General features: G+C 36.2%; 1 pseudogene across 1 annotated transcript in view; it reads right to left on the minus strand.

The window, feature by feature from the left end:
* The window catches only part of LOC143257265 (uncharacterized), a 36,970-nt pseudogene that overhangs the window by 5,258 nt on the left and 7,238 nt on the right, over positions 1-24,474 (minus strand). The window contains exons 2-3 of the transcript XR_013031755.1: positions 12,564-12,668; positions 2,113-2,262 (exon numbers count right to left, since the gene is read on the minus strand). The product of XR_013031755.1 is annotated as an uncharacterized LOC143257265 (transcript). The remainder of the gene's footprint in view (positions 1-2,112; positions 2,263-12,563; positions 12,669-24,474) is intronic.

The raw sequence follows: 24,474 nt of genomic DNA on the forward strand, positions 1-24,474 counted from the left end.
ATCTTGTTCATAACTGTCGGAAGTAGTAATAATACAGGATTATAATATATTCATTACCAGATGTCACGGATGTGAATCATCTCCCTTTTGAATATCAGCTGCATTTTGATGGCCACACAAAACTGAATTTATTGCTTCAAGTTCTACCGATCACGGCAGAATTCCGTTGCTGGAAATTAGTCTTTATATTTGTTCTTCGCTTCTTAAGTTACTTCTACAATCTGACATGAATTTGTTTATGGGCCATGTCATGGACGGATACTGACCCACGGACTACCTAGACCCATCTGTGTTATTGTTTCGGAATCGATGTCTACCCTCAAAAATCCTGGTGACGTTTTGATATAAACTAACATTTCCCACAAGCAGACATCTAGTCTTATACTATTTTAAATTGATAAACCTAATACAGTGGAGCGCCGTTAAGCCGCGATATTTGGGGGGTCAACCTGCTTAACCGCGGCTTAAACCTTTGTAACTGAAAAGCCGAAGTCGCCAACAGCTCCGCCGAGGAGCCTCATCCGGGCCATTGCATGATCATTATAATATTAATGTATAGAGTATTCAGATACAATTGTAATATATTTTATTTATTTCCCAAATTAAAGCAAATCCTTTTTAAATATCCCCTTGAAGTTATAAAGCCAGGATTAAATTCGTAAGCCGCGTTTTTACACGTTCTTAAATTAGCGGTGAGCCGCGATAATCCTCGCTCACATTTGTCATGTCAGTGTCAACGACAAGGAGAGTGTGAGAAACTTTAAAAAGCCAGGTAGTAGATTTAATACATCAAAAAGGTTGGGACAAGACTTGCTACAGCGGCTTAAGCGATTTCGCGGTTTACTGGTCCGCGGCTTAATGGCGCTCCACTGTTAAAGAAACTAACACTTCCTACAAGCAGACATTTAGTCTTATACTATCTTAAACTGATAAACCTAATAATAGAAACTAACACTTCCCGCAAGCAGGCAGCTGTCCTAAACCTAATTTCAAATCTCTAATAAAAAGACATAATTTGACAATTTCCCAGAGATGCCTGACCGTTCTAAATGGAAGTTAGTCTTAGATAAATAGAACCCAACACTAATTAAAATTAACGCTCATTCTTACCGTTTATTTTAGATTCTAGAAAAATAGGTTTTTATTTTCCTGTCAAAATTATTGATATTTCTTATAGTTCTGTCTAGGTGGAGTTCTTTTTAATAGAGAAAATACATGACCAAAAGTATGTGGACATCTTTTATAATTAGTGAGCTCAACTATTTCAGCCACACCCATCGCAAACAGGTGCATAAAATCAAGTATATAGCCATGCAATCTCCATAGACAAACATTGGCAGTAGAATGGGTCGTACTGAAGGCTCAGTGACTTTCAACGTGGCACTGTCATAGGATGCCACCTTTCCTACAAGTCAGTTTGTCAAATTTCTGCTTTGCTAGAGCTGTCCCGGTCAACTGTAATTGCTGTTATTGTGAAGTGAAAACGTCTAGAAGCAACAACAGCTCAGCCACGAAGCGGTAGACCACACAAGCTCACAGAGCGGGACCGCCGAGTGCTGAAGCGCGTAGCGCGTAAAAATCGTCTGTCCACACTTGTAACACTCACTACCGAGTTTCAAACTGCCTCTGGAAGCAACGTCAACACAAGAACTGGTCGTCGGGAGCTTCATGAAATGGGTTTCCATAGCCGAGGAGCCACACACAAGCCTAAGATCACCATGCGCAATGCCAAGCGTCACTTGAAGTGGTGTAAAGCACACCGCCATTGGAATCTGAAGCAGTGGAAACGCGTTCTCTAGAGTGATGAATCATGCCTCACTATCTGTCAGTCTGATGGACAAATCTGGGTTTGGTCGATGCCAATGAACGTTATCTATTTGAATGCATGGTGCCAATTGTAAAGTTTTGTGAAGGAGGAATAATGGTCTGGAGCTGTTTTTCATGGTTTGGGCTAGGGTCTTTAGTTCCAATGAAGGGAAATCTTAATGCTACAGCACGTATGAGTGTGATGGTCGGGTGTCCACATACGTTTGGCTATGTAGTGTATGACAAAAAAGAAGACAAAATAAAATTCTGTTCTGTAATATTAAAATGACAGAACCTTACAAGTACCTGTTGACGATCCTTGCAGTCTGCGAGGCATTTCCAACGCCCATTGCTCAGCTGTTTTCCGTCTCAAGTGTTCCCATTCCCGCAGGGATTCAAAGAAAGGTGAGCGCTGCCCGAAGGCGGTAGCAAAAGCCCTTAGATGTTGCTGCTGTCCTGAAATAAACCAGATCGAATGTACTGATAGTTGTTCATTTGCCTAGAATATTTGCGAAAAGCTACACACAGACACACATACAGGATTGTATGTACTAGCCGTCCCTAGTATTCAAGCGATAGACTAGAAGGAAGTCAGCAACTCAACAACACCCACCGTCAACGGGTAGTCTACTCTTGTCTGACAGCTGTTGTTTTGAATTAAGCACAAAGTTACACAATAGGCTATCTGTGCTCTGCCTACCACGGGTATTGAAACCCGATTTCCAGCGTTGGGAGGCTTGTTTGATCGAATAGCGGGATTCGACCGTCACTCGTATAGTCCATCTTCAGTCTCCAATGTGCGTGGCATTTTTTTTTTTTTTTCAATAATCACGAACCCTCAGATTCACAGTTCCGGCATGCCAATCATAAAATTACGCCCGACCCACATACTGATACATACTGTACATCATACAAATAGAATCATGAGATCAGGAAAATGTGAATCGGTCGGTGAATAGTGTAGTTACAAATTTGGGATGTTATGGATTTAAACATGCACTTGATAGACGGTGTATCCTCACTACTGTGTAGATTATATCTCACCAACACATACCGCTTTTACTCTGGATATATACATCATACTACGTGAATTAGGTAGCACAATTATAGTTGTATCTGTCATATATATACAAAGTATTTTTTTATTTACTAATTTGTTTTAAGTTACGCACACAAACACACATTCACACAATATATACACATATCAAATAAGACACAAGTGAATAACATTAATTTGTAGCTGTTAATTGACCGTTGTTGTACTGTACTACAAGAATTCCTGGACAGAGGACTTGATTCCATCAGTACTGTATCAATCCGATCTGGACTTTTTTTCACTATCTGGTAAGAGATGAAGTGGTGAATAGGTCGTCACCAGGGTCAGAATTCGTACATAGTGACTACAACGCTTTATTGTACTGGTCTAGCCACAGAAAACAAATATTAAATACGTGACAGTATTTATGTTTAAAAAACTCATCCCGGGTTTGGCCCTGACTGAGTCTTTCTTGTTATTTTCGAAACAATGAAGAACGTGAGTACGAATGGCTGACTGTACAGACGTGATGGTGTAAGTTATTAGAAAACGTTTTACAAGCTCTTTGGCTGAGTTAGTAAAACACTCGCTTGGCATGACACTTGGACAAATATAGTTTTAGATTCCAAGACCAAAGTGTGATTTTCACACAGTCAAAATTGGTGTCACTGATTTGAAATTTTGTGGAAGAAAAGAAATCTGAAACCAGGTATAAGACAATTACGGACAAATAAATGGTCTCAGAGGCAATAGGGCTAGCGAGTGTAGAATTAAAACTTTCCTATTTCAGGAGTGGGGGAAAAGTAGGAAATAAGAAATAAGAATTCCCTTTCTGTGGATGACCAAGTATCGAAACATTTAAATAGGTTATCACACTATACAGACCAATATGTGAGTCATGTTCACAGTCACAATAAATAGGTTATCACACTATACAGACCAATATGTGAGTCATGTTCACAGTCACAATAAATAGGTTATCACACTATACAGACCAATATGTGAGTTATGTTCACAGTCACAATAGACACATTCTATTTACAGTCAATATTCACATTTTATGTGGTCATGTGCACCTTCTGGTGTACAAAACATGTGCTTTACAACTCTCACTCGTCGACCCGGCACCAGGTCAGGAATGGACTGATGTCTAAGGTCAAGTATTCCCTAGATAAAGTTTTAAAATCAGGTTGATGCACAGACGACATGACATTATCATAAAAATATATTATGTCATAAAAATAAACATTGTCTTCTATCATTAAGACTTTATTCTAACCCAGATAAAGTATAAGTTCCCTTTTATATCTGATCTTGCAGTAAACTAGTTAATAGTTTCCTTCCTACAGAAATCAGAAAAGATGTATTTGTTTACTGTTTAATTGTTAATCGCAAGGCTTCACAATGGGGTAACTGTACTGCACCTATCGCAGGGAATAAACTCCTAATTTTAGCACATTAGCCATCAAGTTCTCGTTGAGACGCCCCCCGCTAGTGCAGCGGTATGTTTCCGGATTTACAACGCTAAAATCAGGGGTTCGAGTCCCCTCGGTGGGCTCAGTAGACAACCCGATGTGGCTTTGCTCTAAGAAAACACAAACACACATTCTCGTTGAGCCACCGACAAGAATGAACAAATTTATACTTAACGTTCGCACACAATTACTTCAAACAATTATAAGACACGTTAAAACAATGAACTCAGGTCTTGTTCACGTGTAAAGAATGTTTAATATTTTGTTTGTTCGTCTTCACTGAAGAGTTTAGAGAACATAATAGTGTCTCGTTGTAACTGTGAATTACCAGTGAAAAGCGAGGCAAGTAAGAGAGCGTGCGACGAGAGTCGCACGCCTTAACACGCTTGGCTATGCAGGGCCCCCGCTCGTTTTGAGCTGATAGAGTAGAAAAAGCAGCTATTCAAGAGCACCCACCGCCCATTCTTGGGCTATTCTAATAAAATAGGAAAAATTTGCCCATCACACACTTATACTGCACCACTGCCTAAAGTGCAGATCATTAGTTCATTTTTGGACAACGGGACACGAACCAATAATCTTTGGATTCACATTCCAGCACACTTACGAGATGACCACGCCTGGACCACAAAAGCTAGAAACTCCCTATGGAAAACATGAAAGAAAAATCGAGAATAATTTTAAAAACACTTGGCAAAATGTGCAGGTGACCCATTTCTCCTTATTGGCTGTCAGATGAGTACTGATGAAAACAAAGCACGATTCATCTTAACGAACACAATCTGTTTTCATTATGATTTCTTAGAGTCGAGGCGAGTTCCAGGACTTTTTTTCTGCTTTAAGACTTTTAATTAATTCAATAATTATTATTAACTTCTAATCAGAGCAATCTATGTATTTAGAGGAAAACGAAAAATCAACATGGCGATCAGTGTTGCGAATTAATTCGTGTGGTAAACACGTTGTTAACAATATTTTCGGTCGTAATACTAATATCTTACAAGGTTTGGTCAACTTAGGAGGGTAAGGTTAGGGTTAAACACGTATATTAACCTTCGAGTGCAAAGCAATCTTTGTAATATAGTTATAATAACAACAAATAAACAAAATTAAAAGGTAATAACATTCTATATATAAAACAGTTTAATCAAAACGGTTAAAGAAAGTAACGTTTTTTTTAAATACAATACAATACCGCCAGATGGCAATACAAATACAGCTGAAAGACGAGCGTGTCACTAAATAGAGTTTATTTTAAACTTTTATAAGATGTTTTTGTTGTTGTTAAATGCAAAGCTATACAATGGAATATCTGTGTTCTGTCCATCACGGGTATTTAAACTCGATTTTTAGCGTTACAAGCCCTCATATTTTCTGCTGAACTATTGGAAGGCCTTTCATTGGATACCGAGATAAAATTACAAATAATGTGATGTTAATAAATAATTAATGTCTCATTATGCATTATTAGTAATTTTTTATTCTTACGATTTATATATTTTTGTTGGTTTTTTTTTAATGAATATCATTAGTGCATCACTCTTTCAAGGAAATGAAAACCTTTGTTTCAGTAAAAGGTTTTGGAACAGCGCGTTTTTATTTGTGAAACATTTAAATTTTTGAATATCAGATAAAACGATTTTATTCGAAAGTTAATTTCGTTGCTTCTGAAGTTTCAAAAAATATCAACAGGGGGAATGCTTCATTATAGGTCTAACCAGACTATTTTTTTGGTAACACACTGAAACACCCACAAAAAAAGTAAACAACAATTTTGCTCACAAGGTGTTCGGGACACTATAGGTTGAAGTTAATCTTATTTGTCCCCTTTTTAAGGGGCTGCAAAACATTCTATCAGTTTATCTCAAAAAATTGCAGTGCAATTTAAACCATATAGATTTTACTTTAGAGCAACAAACAAGTAAAAAAAACAAACCCAACCAAACAAAAGAAAAGCTTACAGCGTTTGATGGATTTATCCAAGTTTGCCGCTAGCATAAAACCTAGTCAAATCGATAAACATTCGATATGCTAATTTTGTTTCTCTCCTACATAGGAGTGATTAATCTCCTGTTCAATCTATCAGCTTCTTTTTTTATATAAAAACAGACGTTCATAGTGCTTTACGTGGCTACTCTGGGAATTCCTAATCCAGGGGACAAATCCACAAGAATATTTAATAAAAATAAATGATTAATTTACAGAGGTCGCTCCACTAATATGTGCATTAATTGTTTCACCCAAAATTATTATTTCATCCTTTGATGCTTTATAGGTGACTGTTTAATGTTTCCTTAGCTCGCGAAATAAACTATAATAATATTTATTGTTAAAGCTCCACTCGCTCGTGGTTTACCACAACGTTTTTCATAAACTTTCTTATCTTTCCTATAGGAGGCTTATAAATATTTGTTATTAAAGAAATATCTCAAATTTACTAAAATATTTTCTTAATCAATTAAAAAGGCTTATGTTTATGTTTGTTCATTGTTGTTGTTATTTGTGGAGGATTATTAAAGTTTTGCTTTGTTTGTACCTTGGATTACGTGCGCAGTGCCTAACGTAGGAAAAGAACCTCGAACTTTAGCGATATATTCTTCAAGCTTATACCTGAGCCACTGGAAACACAGTTTGAGTGAAACACAGAAGACAAACGTGTTGATTATGTTAAAATGACAATTTAAGAAGACAAGTCATTAAACTCATGAACTGTATATACATACAGAGTGGCTAGTCTGTACTACGATATAATACACAGATGAGAGAAACGTATGTTTTTCAACACTTGTTCCTCGGTACAGTGTTAGTGACAGCGAACTTGAATTATCATTATTGTAGCTTAACTACGCGGTAAAATGATGCATTCTGTAATTCCTCATATGTTTCAAACACTAACTGTCGTAAGCTACTCTTAATTTAGCAGTGTAGCACGACACTGTGCCCATCCAGTTTCACGTTTCTATCTCCTTCTTCATCAACCTCAGCTGTTTTACGACACTGTGTCAGTCCGGTTTCGTGATTCGGTCTCCTTTTTCAATTTTAACTGTTATACTAGACTGTTATAATGTGACGGTCAATCCAATTATTCGTTGGTAAAAGAGTAGCCCAAGCGTTGGCGGTGGGTGGTGATAACTAGCTGCCTTCCCTCTAGTCTTTCACTGCTAAATTAGGGACGGCTAGCGCAGATAACCCTCGAGTACCTTTTCGCGAAATTCCAAAAACTAAACAAACAATACGAGACTGAGTCACACCGGTTTTAAGTTTCTGTTTCCTTCATCAGCTGCAGTTTTTATAGAAGACGGTTGAGAATATAAACATTTAGTTGATAAAATATTTCTTAAGGTATAATGTAATGAAATATGTTTCTATTTTATTACTTTTAGTTCTGTAAAGTAATAATGTTTTTGTCCTACAGACAGACAAACACATAATATCGATAACATAAGAAAAGCAAAAGCAAAGTTGGTACACAATGAATTATCAAGATAGTCGTTATGTATAAGTAAGTGTCTGTTTCTTGTGTACCATTGATCTTCGTTGCCCGTGGTAATATGGTAACATCTGGAAGTTATTGACTATGCACTAAAAAAAGGAAAAAAATTAATTTAAGCAGACGCATATGTTTACCAAACTTTCTTTAAAACAGTGGAATACTTAGGAAAGGAAACGAAGATAAATATATTAGAAATTAAAGCGTAGGCAGAGACGATCGTGAGAAAGAGCTGAAGTTATATAACTAAGATATGGAGTTTGAACAGCGAAAGTTCTAGTATATGTAAGAATACTGAACTCGGTTAGAACCCAATATTTATCTAATTATTTCTTAATAGTACCAGCCTTCAAACTGTTAAGTACTGCCTAATGATTACTTAATAGTGTCTTTAAAGTTCATCAAATGTCAAATTTAAATCACGTGCACCGGAGCAGGTCTGGTAGACCGGGCCACCACTTTGTTACACCAGATGGATAGATTTATAGTAACTACGTGTGAATCACTATAACCATGGATAATAAATTAGCTGTGTAAGCTGTACTTGCAGATGCTTGTGTTTGTTTATAGCTATAGTGAGTGTAAGTGCCAATAAGCACATATTTTTCAAACATTTCCTGTTTTCACACTATTCTGAGTTGCCTAATTAATTAATTGATTAAAAATTGCTTCCTCTACTCCTGTATATTCTGAAGGAAAAAGTACCGGGAAAAAGGAAGTAGGCATCACTCATTCGTTTTACTTTGAAATATATTTCAGCATCTTTGGACCTAGAAGGAACAATGGGCTTGCCTGGTCTTTTCAAATATCTGTCATATTAAGCTTGCGCACGCGTGAAGGAGTGATTGATATACACATACACACTCGAGGGAGTGCAGTAATCTCGTAACCACAAACAGGAGGGCTTTTTATGTTAGTTGAAGGCTGAATCACTAAAGGTACAGGTACGTTCTCGAATCAGCGATAATATGAAACTTGGCTTTTACTAGTTTTGTAGTCAGTGGTTCCGATAAAATTTGCGATTTTTTTTACTTAAGATTTTCTCTCTCTCTCTCTGTCTTTTTGGCCACTTATTCTATTTAATGGCTGAACTTTAACTAGGCAATAATAGAGGACATTAGTTTTCATATACTGTACTTGGTTTGGAGAGCGATATAGATCGTCAGTTTCCGGGTTTCCATATAACTTATAATATCACATAAACCGTCAGCAGAAATCAGTTCCTAGTGTTAACATGAATTTCGTGTGATATAAACCATCAGCAGAATTCGGTTCCTATTTTTCGTATGATTTTTGGTGTGATATAGACCGTTAAAAGAAACCAGATTCTAGTACAACATGATTTCTGATGTTGTATAATATGTCAACAGAAATAGGATCCCCAGTTTTCATGTTGTGATATAAATTGTCGTCCCTACTTTGGGTTCAGATGCTGGTTAAAACCAGTTAAAACCACTCTGATGAAAGACACAGCTACGATAGTGACAACTCGTTATAGGTATTTCCAAACATATACAAATTAAACTTCAACAATTATACACTGAAAACTGGTAAGATATTATCCAGAAGCGACTGCAACATCATTATATTATTTCTTTGTTTCCATCAGTAATTTGTGAAATTATTCTATGTTTTGAAGGCATTCAAGTCTCCCTTTGGTGCGGAGGTCCCGTTCTATAATTTAGTTAATGATCCTGCTTCTTCCTTTTAATTTTAACTTTATGGTTTGAATATTTTTCGCTGTGCCTTATTTTTATCCGCGGTAAAACGGCTCATAGAACGTCTCTGAGTGGTTGTTGTTTTACAGACGGGCATTATTATTCTTGTTTGTTTTGTAGTTGTTTTATTTTAATTATAACAGATCTATTTTTTGTTACACAATTGTGTGCGTTAGCCGTCCTTAAGTTAGAAGTGATAAGCTAGAGGGTCAGCACCTCCACTTACAACTCTTGGATAACCTCTTTAGTTACAACTCTTGGATAACCTCTTTAGTTACAACTCTTGGATAACCTCTTGAGTTACAACTCTTGGATAACCTCTTCAGCTGCATGATGGCTCATAGTTTTTCAGTTACAAGCTTTTAGCTTACAGCTCCGTCATCTCTTAACCGATTTGAAATGTAATTACAGATTCCGACTTAGGAAGTTAAACCCTTTCTATTGGTGTATTTGATTTTTCTTATAGCAAAGCAACGTTGGACTATCTGCTGTGTTCACCAAAGGGAATCGAACTACTTTTAAAACTTATGTCCGATACCAGAGAGTTTCAGACTTACTGCAAATGTTCATCCACTTTCTAAACTTATTTCGGGTCCTTTGGTATTCTAAACAGGTGTGTACAAGTTGTTTTTATGATTACACTTGTATGATGTCAGCGAGCATATTTTGTAATCACTTCTGAACATCATAACTACAACATATGGTTATATCAGAGTGTGTATTTGGTCGGTTATACAAGTATTCGCCGTTTTTATAATCTGTACAAACTTGTGTTGTCTTTAGACATGATCTGTACATACATGTGTTGTCTTAAAGCCCACAGTTGTAAGGGAGTGTCTGGTAAGTATAATTATAGGTCAGGTCTCAACTTGGACAGAGTGAGGCCAAATGCTACACGTTAAGAAACGTAACAGTCACGAATCAGAAATACGATGACCTTGGGTAATTTACTTAACTAGACATATATATATATATATATATACATATCTCACTGTAACACGTAGGTTTCCAGGTTCCTATATAATTTCCTTATCATGGGTGGCAGTACAGAAGATACTCAACTAACTTCCACCGCACTCCTGTTCGTTAACATCTTATCAGTGTTCATTTACTAAATAAATAATTCTTTAACTGTGATACCATTAGTTCATAATTAGTAGTTAATAACTGGATTTGTCCTTCTAGATCTTTTCTAGTCATTTGTACATGCATCTTTCAAAATATTTTTGTATGCCCAAAAGAAACAACGCGAGATAAACTTCATTTACACTTTATATAAGTTATACTAACAACAATAATACGTTTTGTTCCAGCTGTGGTAAGCCTAGTATAACCTAAAGGTTAGCGTGTCAGTTTATGAAAAAAAGGTCCAAGTCCCGAGCTGCAAAATGACGTTGAACATACCACGCACTTCTGGCATGATAGTTGCGACACAATCAGTCTCGACAGTGATCGCTGCTGATTGGATACCCTTCCTCTGATTAACCTTAGAGGTCAAAGCTTTGTTCATGTTTAGTATAAAATTCATTTTAGGCTAAAAATAACAATATAAACATTGATCTACAAAACACCTTGAGGATAATGCAGAAAAAAGGCACTAACAAAATGGTTAGCAAAAGGACATCCATAATCAATGTCATTTGTATGTTACTTATCTCCTAGTCTAATTTATCATATGTACAATTATTGGAGGGGGTGCAGTTGACATCATATATTTACCTAAATTAAATCTGCAGAACAAACATTTGGTCTGTGAGTTTTGTACACTACTAGTTCTATCAATTTGTAAGTAGTTGATAAAAATTAAATACATTGAAATTTTCAAGACCTTAAAGAGAGTGAGTCACAACACAACCAGGGCTGTTTGAAAAGCCGAGCGGAAGTGACGTCATACGGACATACTGTTCCAGCTTATTTATTTCAAAAGGACTTACTTCCGGAAGGTTTGTAGGACATAAATATGTTGTGTGTGTCATTTCTTATAAGATCTTTATCGTTTAAACTCATAAATAATCGTATTTTCTATTTTAGAAGTTTCTGGTAAAAACACATGAATTAATGTCACTTCTTTTTTTTTCTTAAGGTTAAGTGTCACGTTTTTTGTTTTTTTTTTCTCTCTCTATGTTATGCTCATACCATCCAAACTTTTGTCCGTATTATCGGTACTTGCTGTTTGTTTCTTTAAGTTCTTCGCAGATTATTTGAACAAATATTTCTCTAAAAAACAACACACAATTAAGGAAAATTCGCGGAATATGATTGCTTGTTTTTCTTTTAGTTTTTGAATTTCGCATAAAGCTACACGAGAGCTATCGGCACTAGCCCTCCCTAATTTAGCAGTGTAAGACTAGAGGGAAAGCAGCTAATCATCAACATCCACCGCCAACTCTTGGGCTACTCTTTTACCAACGAATAGTGGGATGGACCGTACATTATAACGCCCCCATGGCCGAAAAAATATGTTTTATGTGATAGGGATTCGAACCTTCGACCCTCATATTACGAGTCGAGTGCCTTAACCACCTGGCCATGTCGGGTCTCGAAATAAGAAGAGGTTTTAAAGTACGCAGAAAATATTAGTAATATAATTATGAGATGCACAATTAGGGAAGCCCGACGTTCGACTCGTAATCTTAGGGTGGCGGGTTCGAATCCCTGTCGCACCAAACATGCTCGCCCATTTTTAGCCGTGGGGGCGTTATAATGTGACGGTCAATCTCACTATTCGTTGGTAAAAGAGTACCCCAGAGTTGGCGTTGGGTGGGGGTGACTAGCTGCCTCTCCTCTAGTCTTACATTGCTAAGTTAGGGACGGCTAGCGCAGATAATCCTCGAGTAGCTTTGCGCGAAATTCAAAACAAACCAATAAGCACAATTCGAGAAAACAAAAGAAGTTATTAATAAATACTAATGATTTCTTCCTCTCTCTTGTTCTAGGACAAATGTTGTAAGGTCAATTCACTTATCGGTTATAATCGAAAAGGCATAGGTAAACTGTAGGCTGATTCTTAGGTCTAGGTCTTAACTTACTAGTCTTACTTCTGGGTTCACGGGGTCCATCTACGGTCACTTTGATGGCTTTGTTGTAAGTAGCCACTTGAGGAGGGCTGGAGCTGACAGTTATTGTCAAGGTGAAACTTTTTCCTGAAAAAAACAAAAAAAAACAAATGTCAATGAATCTGCCCTAGAAGTAAAAAAGCAACAATCGGTGTCCTTGTTTAAAAGTTCTGAATTTTTTTAAAGTCTGTCATTGAGTATTAATGTGTTACGTTAAACCTTTATTTTTACAACTAATTTACCCTACAACTATCGACTTAGTTTAATCCCGATATTCTGAAAACTATAACAACAATTTATGGTTTTTTTGTCACGACACTGTCCGTGAAGATGACCAAAATAGATTGGTCAAGTCACTTGTTCTCTGTGTTGTATGTGTAAGGAACCGTGAGAGAAATAAGTTGGATTAATCCTCCTGATAGGACAGCAATAAGTCTGCGAAGTTAAAGCATTAAAATTCTAGGTTCGATGCTTCGCGGTGGATACAGCAGATAGCCCAATGATGTTTTCCTCTATAAACAAATAAGTAGTTAGATTAATTATGATATAGTTTTAAAATAATGAGTCGTATTATAATGTGTACATATAATGAATTATTATTTTACTTCTATACTGAACACCTATGTTAAACGAAAAGCCTCATCAGCACTGGATATAACAGACATAGTGTGGCTCACATATTCCTTTCTCTAGGTTCTTAGAGTTATTATTTTTGTATATAATTTTATGTATAATCAATAACAGAATTTTGAAGATCACAGAAAGTTAAATCTATTGCTTCCAAAACGTACGAATACGGCATTCTCTTGTTTAGTAACGTGTTTCTTAAATCTAGGACAACAACAAGTTTACCGATTTACAGTGTTAAAATTCGGGATTAGATTCCCGGTGGAAAACACAACAGATAACCCAATGTGGCTTTCTTTTAAAAGAAACAAAGTCAACTCTGGGTATGGACTATGTACTTTATTGGATCAAAATTTATCGATTTCGCAAACGTCCCCCCCTCCCTACAACGAAAAATATCCTGGCAACTCCCATGAGTTTTGATATAAAATTAGTTTAGAAAAATGTGCTTACAAAGGCTATTCAGTTCGGTCCTTCGAGAACATTGTCATTAAATAATATCTATATGCAGATTAAGTTTACAATGAAATACAACAATATGTCAGTGCCTGAGCAGAGCATTGATATTCAATCCCTTCTACCATGCACAGGCCTATGGGAGCGTTATAATGTGACGGCCAATCCCACTTTTCATTGATAAAAGATTACCCAAAGAATAGGGAAATGACTAGCTGTTTTCCCTATAGTCTTTCATTTCTAACTTAAGGATACCTAATATAGACAGCCCTCGTCTGGCTTTGCGCGAAATTCAAAGCATGCCATGCCTAGAAACTACGTATTGAATTGTCAACAAATAAATGTTATCTTTTGCTTAGACATTATTATTATCCTAGCGTTTTATCTTTAGAAATACCCTGATGTCTTAGGAAAGGAACAGAAGTGGCCCAGGATTTAACCTACTTAACGTGTCCTTGCCAGATAAACAAGTTTCGTACTTTCAGGCATAATGTATGCTATAAGAATACCCCTCGAGGGAGCTCTAGAATTGGCGGTGGGCACTGTTGACAATTGTCTTCCCTTCAGTCTCTCAGCTCAAAATTACAAATGGCGTAACTTCTAAACAAACAAACTTCACTAAATGTTACTATATTTAAGAGGTTCAAGAAGTCTTGATAGAAATGAAATAAAAACCCTATATAATCCGAGCTCTTTAGGAAGGTGGACCTTTCTTTTTCAGGATGAAACTAGGAATCTACAAATGCAGATGGATAGATTTGTTACTAAAGTGTTTTAGTGAAATAAACATCCACTACACTTAGACAATGTCTACTGGCATTTATCTGTTTCTTCAATTGCCTTCGTGAAATTGATGGATATGTAGACACTTCTTCCACTTTATTAAAATCACGTGTTGAAAAGAGTGAAATTCTACTACATTTCTTCAGTATTTTATTTACGAGTTTAACTGCTTTTTAAACAAACTTTTGATTTCGTTACGACATCTGGCTGAAGGTACAGAGAACTAACTAAACACGTGCATCTCTTAGAACAAACGGGACATTTTTTTAAGCATCGTAGATTGTCTGGCAGAATCATCTTTGGAAGGTAGGGTGGGAGAAATGTGCAGGTTCGAATCCGAAACAATGGTTCCCTTGTATCTAGATCAGAAGAAGGTCTAAATATTAAATCTGAAACGTCGCCTAATTTTAAGGTCAAAATAGATGAAGGCCATGAGAAATTATTGATTTATTTTATTTAAAAAAATTATGCTATCAAAAAAACAAACAAAACCAAATCAACCAGTGGGATGCAAGGCTATACACTGCAAAGGTAATTTCTTTTTTCATTTGTTTCTAGTTAAGTCCAAAAACTACACAACTGGCTATTTGTATTCTGCCCACCGCAAGTATCGAAAAACATCTTTTAGTGTTATAAGCTCCAACTCTTTCTGCTGAGACAACGAGGGCCCGCAAAAATAAAAGAACTGGTTTCAAAAGAAAGCAAATGAATATTAGATTGTTTTAAATTTCCTTGATAAATCAGATATTTATAAGTCATGTAACACTCACCATCCACACAGCAGCTTAACCAATATGTGTCGTAATCGGTTTCACGTTTTCTTTGAAACAACAAACAAGTTTATATCGAAACAAGCCGACTGGTGATTCTAAGGTTTTGTACTCGTGAAATATAAGGGCTAGTGAAAAAAAACAAAACAGTATAGTAAACATAAGTTCAGATACTTCAGTACAGGGTTCGCAGGTCAATAATCTTGTCATACGTTAGTTATGACTGTCATTTTAGGGTTATGCTTATCTGTTTATGAATTACACACAAAGCTATCTGCAATAAGGCATCTTTAATTTTGAAGTGATAGATCAGAGAGAAAGCAGTTAGTCAACACCACCCACTGCCAACTCTTGAATTACGCTTTACCAACGAATAGTGGGATAAGTCGTCTCATTGCAACGCCTCCCTCCTCGAATGAAAGGGTGAGCATGTTTAATTGGACAGGGATTCGAACCCGAAACCCACAGATGTGAGTCAAGCGCTCCTAACCACCTGGTAATGGCTGGTCGGAAATAAATATGTTCAGATATGTTTATTTTGTTTGTTTGTTTAGAATTAAGCACAAAGCTACACAATGGGTTATCTGTGCTCTGCCCAGTACGGGTATTGAAATCCGGTTTTTAGTGTGTAAGTTCGCAGACATACCACTGTGCCACTAGGGGGCTATATGTTTATTACAAGTGTCTCTAAATTATAAAAAAATGTAATATTCTGTAATAGCATAAAACAAAATTAAGACTATTATAGAATCTGGTAGGATGGGTATTCAAACCCGGGGAATGCGAATCGAGAACCCTAACCTGATGCCTTTAGGTTCAAGAAATAAAGTGTCATTAAATTAGAAGACGAACACTCTGCAGAAAAAAGAAATCATTTAGAAGAGGAAAAGAAAAACAAAAATCAGTGGTACAAAACTTACGTGACAAATTTTTTTGTGCGCTTTCATTATGCCAGAGAGATCTTTGCCGCAACAAATAAAAAACGTGCTCACGAAGATAAACTGACTACAGATCCACAGGATAGGTGTATAAAAACTCTATCCCTTCACTTAATGGTAAATAAAGTATTTATGGAAGTACACTTGTCTGGACCACATAACTTATATATAATACGCTAGTGATAAAAACCAACGAAGAGAGATATTTGAATAGTAGAATAGGCTTTTTCTTTTTTCGTCTATTGGTTTAAGCTTAAACCGGGAGGTAGCTAGAGTGTTTAAAATTTTCAGTGTTCAAATTTTTAGTCTTTGAAAGTTTGTTTTGTTTGTTTTAGAATCTCGCGCAAAGATACAAGAAGGCTAACTTACGCTAGTCGTCCATAATTTAGCAGCGTAAGACTAGAAAGCAGCTATCCATCAATACCCACCGCCAACACTTAGGCTACTGTCACGAATAGTGGAAGTGACGGTCACATTATGACGTCTCTGTAGCTGAAAGGACGAGCATGTTTGGTGTGATAGGGTTTCGAACTCTTGACTTTCAGATTACGAGTATATCCCCTTAACCACCTGACCATACCGGGCCAGAAAAGCGTGGAAAAGTAACATTACATCGAAACCAGCAAAATGAAATATTATGATTTTGATTTACACAGCCCTTTGAATTACCATTAGGGAAATACGTGAAAAATCAAGTTCTATTCCCCGCAGTGGAAAGGGTGCAGATCGTCCAGTTTACAACTTTACGCTAAACAGCAATGAAATAATATTGCGAATACGAACAATTAAAATACATCTTGATGTTTCCACTGTATGGCTATGCTAAAAGTATGGGTTTACAGAGTTCAGTTTCGTTGTCTGATTTTTGTGATAGACAAATTGTAGATAGCACATTGTGTAGCTTTGCGCTAAACAGGCAAACAAGTAGAAATATTTCCATATTAAGAGATGCTTATTAACCCTTTTATTGATTTGATTTAATAGTGTTTGTTTTTGGTTTAGTCCAGTTTCTGAATCATGTGGACTACTTTAACATTCATGTTGTTACAACACACAGTGTTTAAGGGCTGAACAGATAAAATGGGCGAATAATTAAATTCCTTTTAAAATACATAGGAGGGAACTGGTGGGGCTAGTTAGAGTATTGATGTTATTTGACACCTTCTAACCAACAAAGTTATCATTACACAAAGATTAGGTTTTAAAAGCCGATAAGGTTCATGAACTCTAGAAGTGATTCCAGGGTTAACAGATCTGTTTTAGTCAAGCATTATTTATTAATATTCTGCTTAAACCGTTTATATGTTGTTAACTCTGGCTTTCAGTATTCGGCAGTGTCGCCATCTAACCGTCTTTGTAAGCAATCAAGCAAAATATTTTATATGCGTAGAGCAGAGTCTGAACTACATAAATGACCCTCAGTGGCATAGTGGAATGTCTGCGGACTAACAAAGCTAGAAACCGGATTTCGATACCCGTAATGGACAGAGCGCAGAATAGCCCATTGTATAGTTTTGTGCTTAACTTCAAACATACAAAAAAAAACAAGTCTAAATAAATTTGAACTTTCGCTACATAGGAGTTAGACGCCACAGAACAGACACAATGAAGTTTTTCTTTGCAGTAAAATAATCCAAACTAGCTCTGTCTTTCGCTTACACACTAGTCTCTCTGATAGGTTGAACTTAAAAGTATTGTTTTAGCCACGCGGTCGTAAGTTTCTTTACAAATCTCGACGCAAATAACCGGAATTGTAAAAATAATTAATTTCGTCTGAAAAGCTGTAATTCCAACTTACAAGTTAAAAAAAAAGGAAGTAGAGATAGGTCCATCAAGAAGTAGTTTAAGGTCTAACTTGTTGTATTTCAAGCATTTGTTCCCTTCTTTTCAGTTGTTAAACCTGTTCTATCCGGATCTCCATATTCTATACAAGATTTATGGCGATTGTTGAGCTTTGTCTGATATTATCTCATTAATTCGAGCACATATACCATACCTTGCCACAGAACTCGCCGAATGCCACCGTTATCTTGGTATTTATGTGTGATTAAAATATTATGATTCAATGAAGAGCAGACTTAGCGTCATTACCGGCATTCCTTAGTCTCACGTGCTTTCAGACGTGCATCTCGACCTGGGTGATTGTCGACCCCACACTCAAGACCTTAACCCAGTGTAACTCAACAGAAGTTGTCTCGTAAATAGATGTACAGTGAGATGAATGGATAGGATAAACGATTAGATAGAAGATAAACAAAGGCACTAAAATACGTGATATGTAAAAGAGATATAAAGTTTATAAACTGAAATGAAGTAATGTATGTTATAATTCATACTTCTGTTTCCAACGCTGGAGAGACATGCACGATTAAAACAGAGTACTGATATCCTTTAGAGCTAATTTTACTTCTACATTGTTTCTTTTATTTAAATAGCTACATTACTAGACTTTCACTACTGATGTGTAAACCTCAAACGAACTCACTAAAAAGCAGTTACTTCATTTTTTTCACTCTCAGAAAACATCCTCAGTCAAGCTCACAGCACGTGCAGTAGAGAAATCAAACTCAAACCAGTTTATCTTATTTGTTTTGCCACCTTCACGTGCATAACACTCGAGAAAGAACGTCCATATAAATATCTGTGTGTCTGTAACTAATTGTTTGTAGTCTCCTGATATAGTTAGCTTATTCGTTGAAGACTATGGTGGTTTTCTAAAACTTGTTACATATGTATATACATTACTTTCTTTGAAAGGTCCAATCAGCCTGATATCATTCGCTTCTAATCGTTTATCCAGCTGTTCTAGTGCTCTAATTTAGCAGTTCCGTTTCTTAGAATCATTTGCAGAACAGGTTTGATAAAAGATGTTTCGCTCTCTAGCTTACCGATGTAAAAATACCTAAGAAACATCATCTCTTCATAAAAGGCAAGCAAAGGTGAAATTGAAAAACAAACAAACTAACTAACTGTACTGGTATGACACAACATGGTGGTTAAGACACTCGACTCGCAATCTGGGGATCGAATTGCGTGACGCCCTTTCAACCATATAAGTTATATATATATATAAGAAAGTCGGTCCCACTCTTTGTTGATAAGCTAGAGGGAGTCCATGGCACTTCAAATTATTGTGGGCAGAATCAAAATAAATTCGTATATGAGATATTTTCTTCCCTTTGTATTAACTACAATTTTGTGCGCCAGCAATAACATTTGTGGGGTGCGCATATACACTATTAAATTTTATTACTCATCAGTATCTCTCCCAGCCCACCCTCAAATTTAAAATTATTTCAGGCTTGTTTGTTTGTTTTGAATTTCGCTCAAAGCTACTCGAGGGCTATCTGTGCTAGCCGTCCCTAATTTAGTGGTGTAAGACCAGAGGGAAGGCAGTTAGTCATCACCACCTACCACCAACTCTTTTACCAACGAATGGTGGGATTGACCGTCACATTATAACGCCCCACGGCTGAAAGGGTGAGCATGTTTGGAGTGACGGGGATTCGAACCCGCGACACTCGGATTACGAGTCGAGTGTCTTAATCACGTGGCTATCGCTGGCCTTTATTTTAAGACATTATTAGAGTAAATTAATCTACGAGGTCTTGAGTGTGATCAAATACATCATTCGAAAGAATTTGACCTCGTGAGTCTAAAAACTAATACAATCTCAAATTGGCCAAAAGACGACGGAGCTATGAGCTAAAAGTTTGTACTTGAAGAATTATGAGCCGTTATGGCGCGGCAAAAAGGCACTCCAAGAGTTGGAGATGAGTGGCGCTTTTCCTTTAGTCTGTCACTTCTAAATTAGGGACGACTAGCACAGATAATTGTACTATGGGAAGAAAATACGTTATATTTAAAATAAAACAACAATAAGAAAATAAACAAGAAAAATAATGTCCGTCTAAATTAGGGACAGTTATCCTTGACCAATGGTGCCTCTGTCAGTTTCACCTTTGTGATTGTTATGCAGAATATAAGTACAACAGTTATGTTACCTGAAGTTATGGTTAAGTCACCGAAATACCACAATTAAAAACAAATTATTGTTTCATTTCATTTTAAGCTGTGGTGAATAAAGTAGGTTTATTGTATATTGTATTATATTATATAATATTGTATATTGTAGGTTTATTGTATAAACTTTCAAAAGTCGTGTAATTGTTATGAAATTATTTTTTGGAGTGCAATAAACCGTCTGAGTAAACTTTGTGATTAGTTTCTTACCATAACCGCTTGGTGGCTGACATGTTAACCTCGTGATCAGAGTTACGGAGGAGTTTTTGAGCTATGTAAACTATAAGGGATAACCAACGAAATGAATTCACAGAACAACTGCTTACACAAAAAAATATGCGATAAAATATTCTAGAAGCAGAGGAGCTCTTGATAGCTTGGTTAGTTATTGTGGCACTTCATCAACCGAAACCAAAACCCAATCTATATGGCTGTACCATAAATATTGAATTGTGGACTAAAGTGCGGAGGCGTGATATTTACATGATGAGGAAATAAAACCGTTTTTCTTCACAGCAAGACGAAAGCGATTCCCACAGCGATCGAACTGTGAACAGTAGGGAACCCAAAGTGTGTTTGTAAACACATCATCTGCAAATGACACGTATCATACACGCGACTGTTGCTACATCCCTTCTCTCCTTAACTATAAATAACGTTTATAGTTTATTAACAACAAAACTTTCTATCTAATCACTACCCACCTTTTTTGCTCTAGACCTTTCTAAGGGAGGGAGGAAAAGACATTTATGAGAATATGAAATTGTTTGTTTTTGAATTTTGCACAAAGCTACTCGAGGGCTATCTGTGCTAGCCGTCCCTAATTTAGCAGTGTAAGACTAGAGGGAAGGCAGCTAGTCATCACCACCCATCGCCAACTTTTGGGCTCTCTTTTACCAACGAATAGTGGGATTGACCGTAACATTATAACGCCACTACGGCTGAAAGGGCGATCATGTTTGGCGCGACGGGAATATGAAATTGAAATTAAAGGAGATTAAAGTTGATTTTGGAGTTTATGTTTACCTATAAATTAAACCAGTACAAATTGGTAAAAACATACGTTTACATGTGTATTAAACCAGTATAAACTATTGAAACATACGCTTATCTATATACTATACTAGTACAGGGTGGTAAAACACACATTTGTCTATATATCATACCAGTATAAGTTGATGAAATATACGTTTACCTGTATGATAAAATAGTATAAGCAAGAGAAATAAAATGTGCAAACGTTCAACCAAGGATTGAAATTAAAACACAAAAACATTAATTTATGTTCTTTATTTCTCTTTATCCGAGTAGCACAAATACTTTAGGTGACGCAGTAATATTAACTAGACTAGATAAACACGTACATAAATATCAAATTCTGGCCTATATCCGAACAGCTAGATTAATGTAATATTAACTAGACTAGATAAACACGTACATAAATATCAAATTCTGGCCTATATCCGAACAGCTAGATTAATGTAATATTAACTAGACTAGATAAACACGTACATAAATATCAAACTCTGGCCTATATCCGAACAGCTAGATTAATGTAATATTAACTAGACTAGATAAACACGTACATAAATATCAAATTATGGCCTATATCCGAACAGCTAGATTAATGTAATATTAACTAGACTAGATAAACACGTACATAAATATCAAATTCTGGCCTATATCCGAACAGCTAGATTAATGGTTTCGATTATTTACTTAAGCGCCTTCCTCGACTGGGAGTCAGTGATGATTTTACGGACTTTAAAAAGGCAATAATTCGGTGTTCAGTTCCCCTAAATGGACGTAATGCAGATAACCCATTGTGTAGCCTAAGAAAACACATGAGCCATCTCTACCTTATTTATAAATATTGTACATATATATCATTTAGTTATATTGATACAAATTTGTTTGTCCATACTTTAAAGATAGTTCTAAAGTGTGTGTGTGTGTGTTTTCTCATAGCAAAATCACATCGGGTTATCTGCCACGTCTAATGAAAGGAAACGAACCCCTGCTTTCAGCATTGTAAATCCGCTGCCCCAGTAGTTGTCGAAGTTTATAAAGTAAGCACCCCGCAAAATAACATAAGAACAGCTAGCAACACAAGTACATATAAATAAATATACTCTACCGCTAATAAATTATATTATACATTAATATTATCAAAGTGTAACATAAAAAAAGAATAAAACTCCAGTATACGACTTCAAAGAGGTAATCTTGCGATATGTTCAAGTCAAGTGGATACTTCAATGAAGACGCTTTTTAACATGTTAATCATTTTCTTAAAGGGGTTTTCCTCCTTGGTTGAGTTAAATTGTCTGGCAACTAGCACTGAAAGACCATTCAAGTGTGATAGGGTTACCTCGAACATGTTATTATTTTCGCTGACGTGGATGAATAGTAACGTTACTCATTCGGTGGTTAGAGGGTTTTATTTTGCATGGTTTAACTTTCTTTTTCTATAGGGGGGTTCCCCTTCTGGAACCTAGACAGTCCATATGTTTATGATAGGCTTAGCGCTGCCTTAGGTTTGGAGAAATCTTACTGAAACACAAGATATTTAATATTCTATAAGTTTAAATGAGGATGAAGGCCCATCCTTTTGTCGCTCAGCTCTAAAACTCCGGTTTCGATACCCATGTAAGGCACAACGAAGATGGCCTTTCTTGTATTTTTGCATGTCAAGAAAAAAATATACACCGAAGATTATCACAAGGGTTAAAATGTTAGTAGTATAGTTTTTTTAATAAAATAAAATACGTTGGTAGCTAATAAAAAAAAAAACATATCCAAAATAAAGAAGCCAAGATGTTAAAGATAAGTTACGAAAACCAGTTCTAGATTTTTGCAGTTGAAAAATAGATTATCTATGTTGTGCTAACCGCACCGATTACCAGCTTACCACTGAGACGTTGTTCTTTCAAAATGTATCACAGAAACTTCAGAGTTTTGTTGAATAAGTAGAAGGATATAAATCGTGTGGATTTTGTTATTTTATCTTAGCTATATTTTATTCAATGTGAATTTTTCTCTTCTGTGTTATAGGGTGAAATGTACCTTAATAAGGAAGGTGAAGACGCCTCTTTTAGTAAGGTGCATTTCACCCTTTTCAATCCAACTTCCTCGGACACTATTCTTATAATGTAGATTGTACCCTAGCGTTAGAGTAATAGAAACCTAGACTTTAAGATTACAAAATAATGGAGAAAACTCATTTTTAGGGTGATAATTCATGTTTGATAGCTATTTATACAGACTTTTCTTAAGAGAAGAGTCATTTCACTCGTTTTTTCATAAGCTTTTAGCAACAATTGCATGCTTTTGTATAATGAGGCAACAAGTAGTTTAGCATAATGTTAGACTAAAATGGGAATAAGGATAGCATTAAGGTGGTGTTGGAAGGTTTGGACAGAACGCTCAGAAAGCGTTGTTTAAATGGAGTTTCAACATTAACTTAAAATGGTTCAATTATGTAACCTTATGTGCAGCAGTTTTTACTGGAGAAACCCATCATGAGCAAGATAAAAGTGTTGTATCATGGCTCTTCTGGGATGTTTCCCCAGTGCTTCGCTGTTAATATACCTTTCACACTAATGGTTGGATGAAGATCACGCCAATAAATTATGGTCGAGCCCATAATGAAACTACGGCCACCCCTTAAAGTGTAAATCAAGCTTTCGGAATGTGCACTTCTTCGATTATCTTCAAGCACACACACATATATATATATTCTGTAGGATATAAATGAATGTCAGCTTTGATCAGATTACCTTTTGCTACTATTTCAGAGTCCACAGTTTGTGGCAGTTACTGTATCTTAACAAAAAGAAATGTAGCTTCTTCGAAACATTGAAAGTCTCGTATATAGCCGCCTATCAGGTTCGCGTTGTACCGTTTTCTTTGAAAGTATTGGCTGGAGTCCAGTAATGAATCCTGAGCATATTTTCGTACCTGTTTTACGGTTGTTTTTTTTCAGCAGTGCACTTTAATGCGCGAAACTTGGATTTATGTTCGAATGTCTGTTGACATCACCTTAAAAATGATTTCTCACGACACCTCAAGTACTTTATGTAATCATGGTAACAGATGTACCCACAAGACGAACTTTAACTATCACCTCTCTCAAGAAGTCTTTGTCGAAATGCATGCATATATATACATTGTCTGAAAATGAAACAGTAAATAACTGTACCGTTATATGCACCATTCTAGTTTATTTCAATTTTAGTTGGAGAAATATTTTTGCCTTTACAGAACTTCAATTACAGAACGTTGTCTGTATGGAGA

This window comes from Tachypleus tridentatus, chromosome 7 (assembly GCF_004210375.1).
Source record: "Tachypleus tridentatus isolate NWPU-2018 chromosome 7, ASM421037v1, whole genome shotgun sequence".
Lineage (NCBI taxonomy): Eukaryota > Metazoa > Arthropoda > Merostomata > Xiphosura > Limulidae > Tachypleus > Tachypleus tridentatus.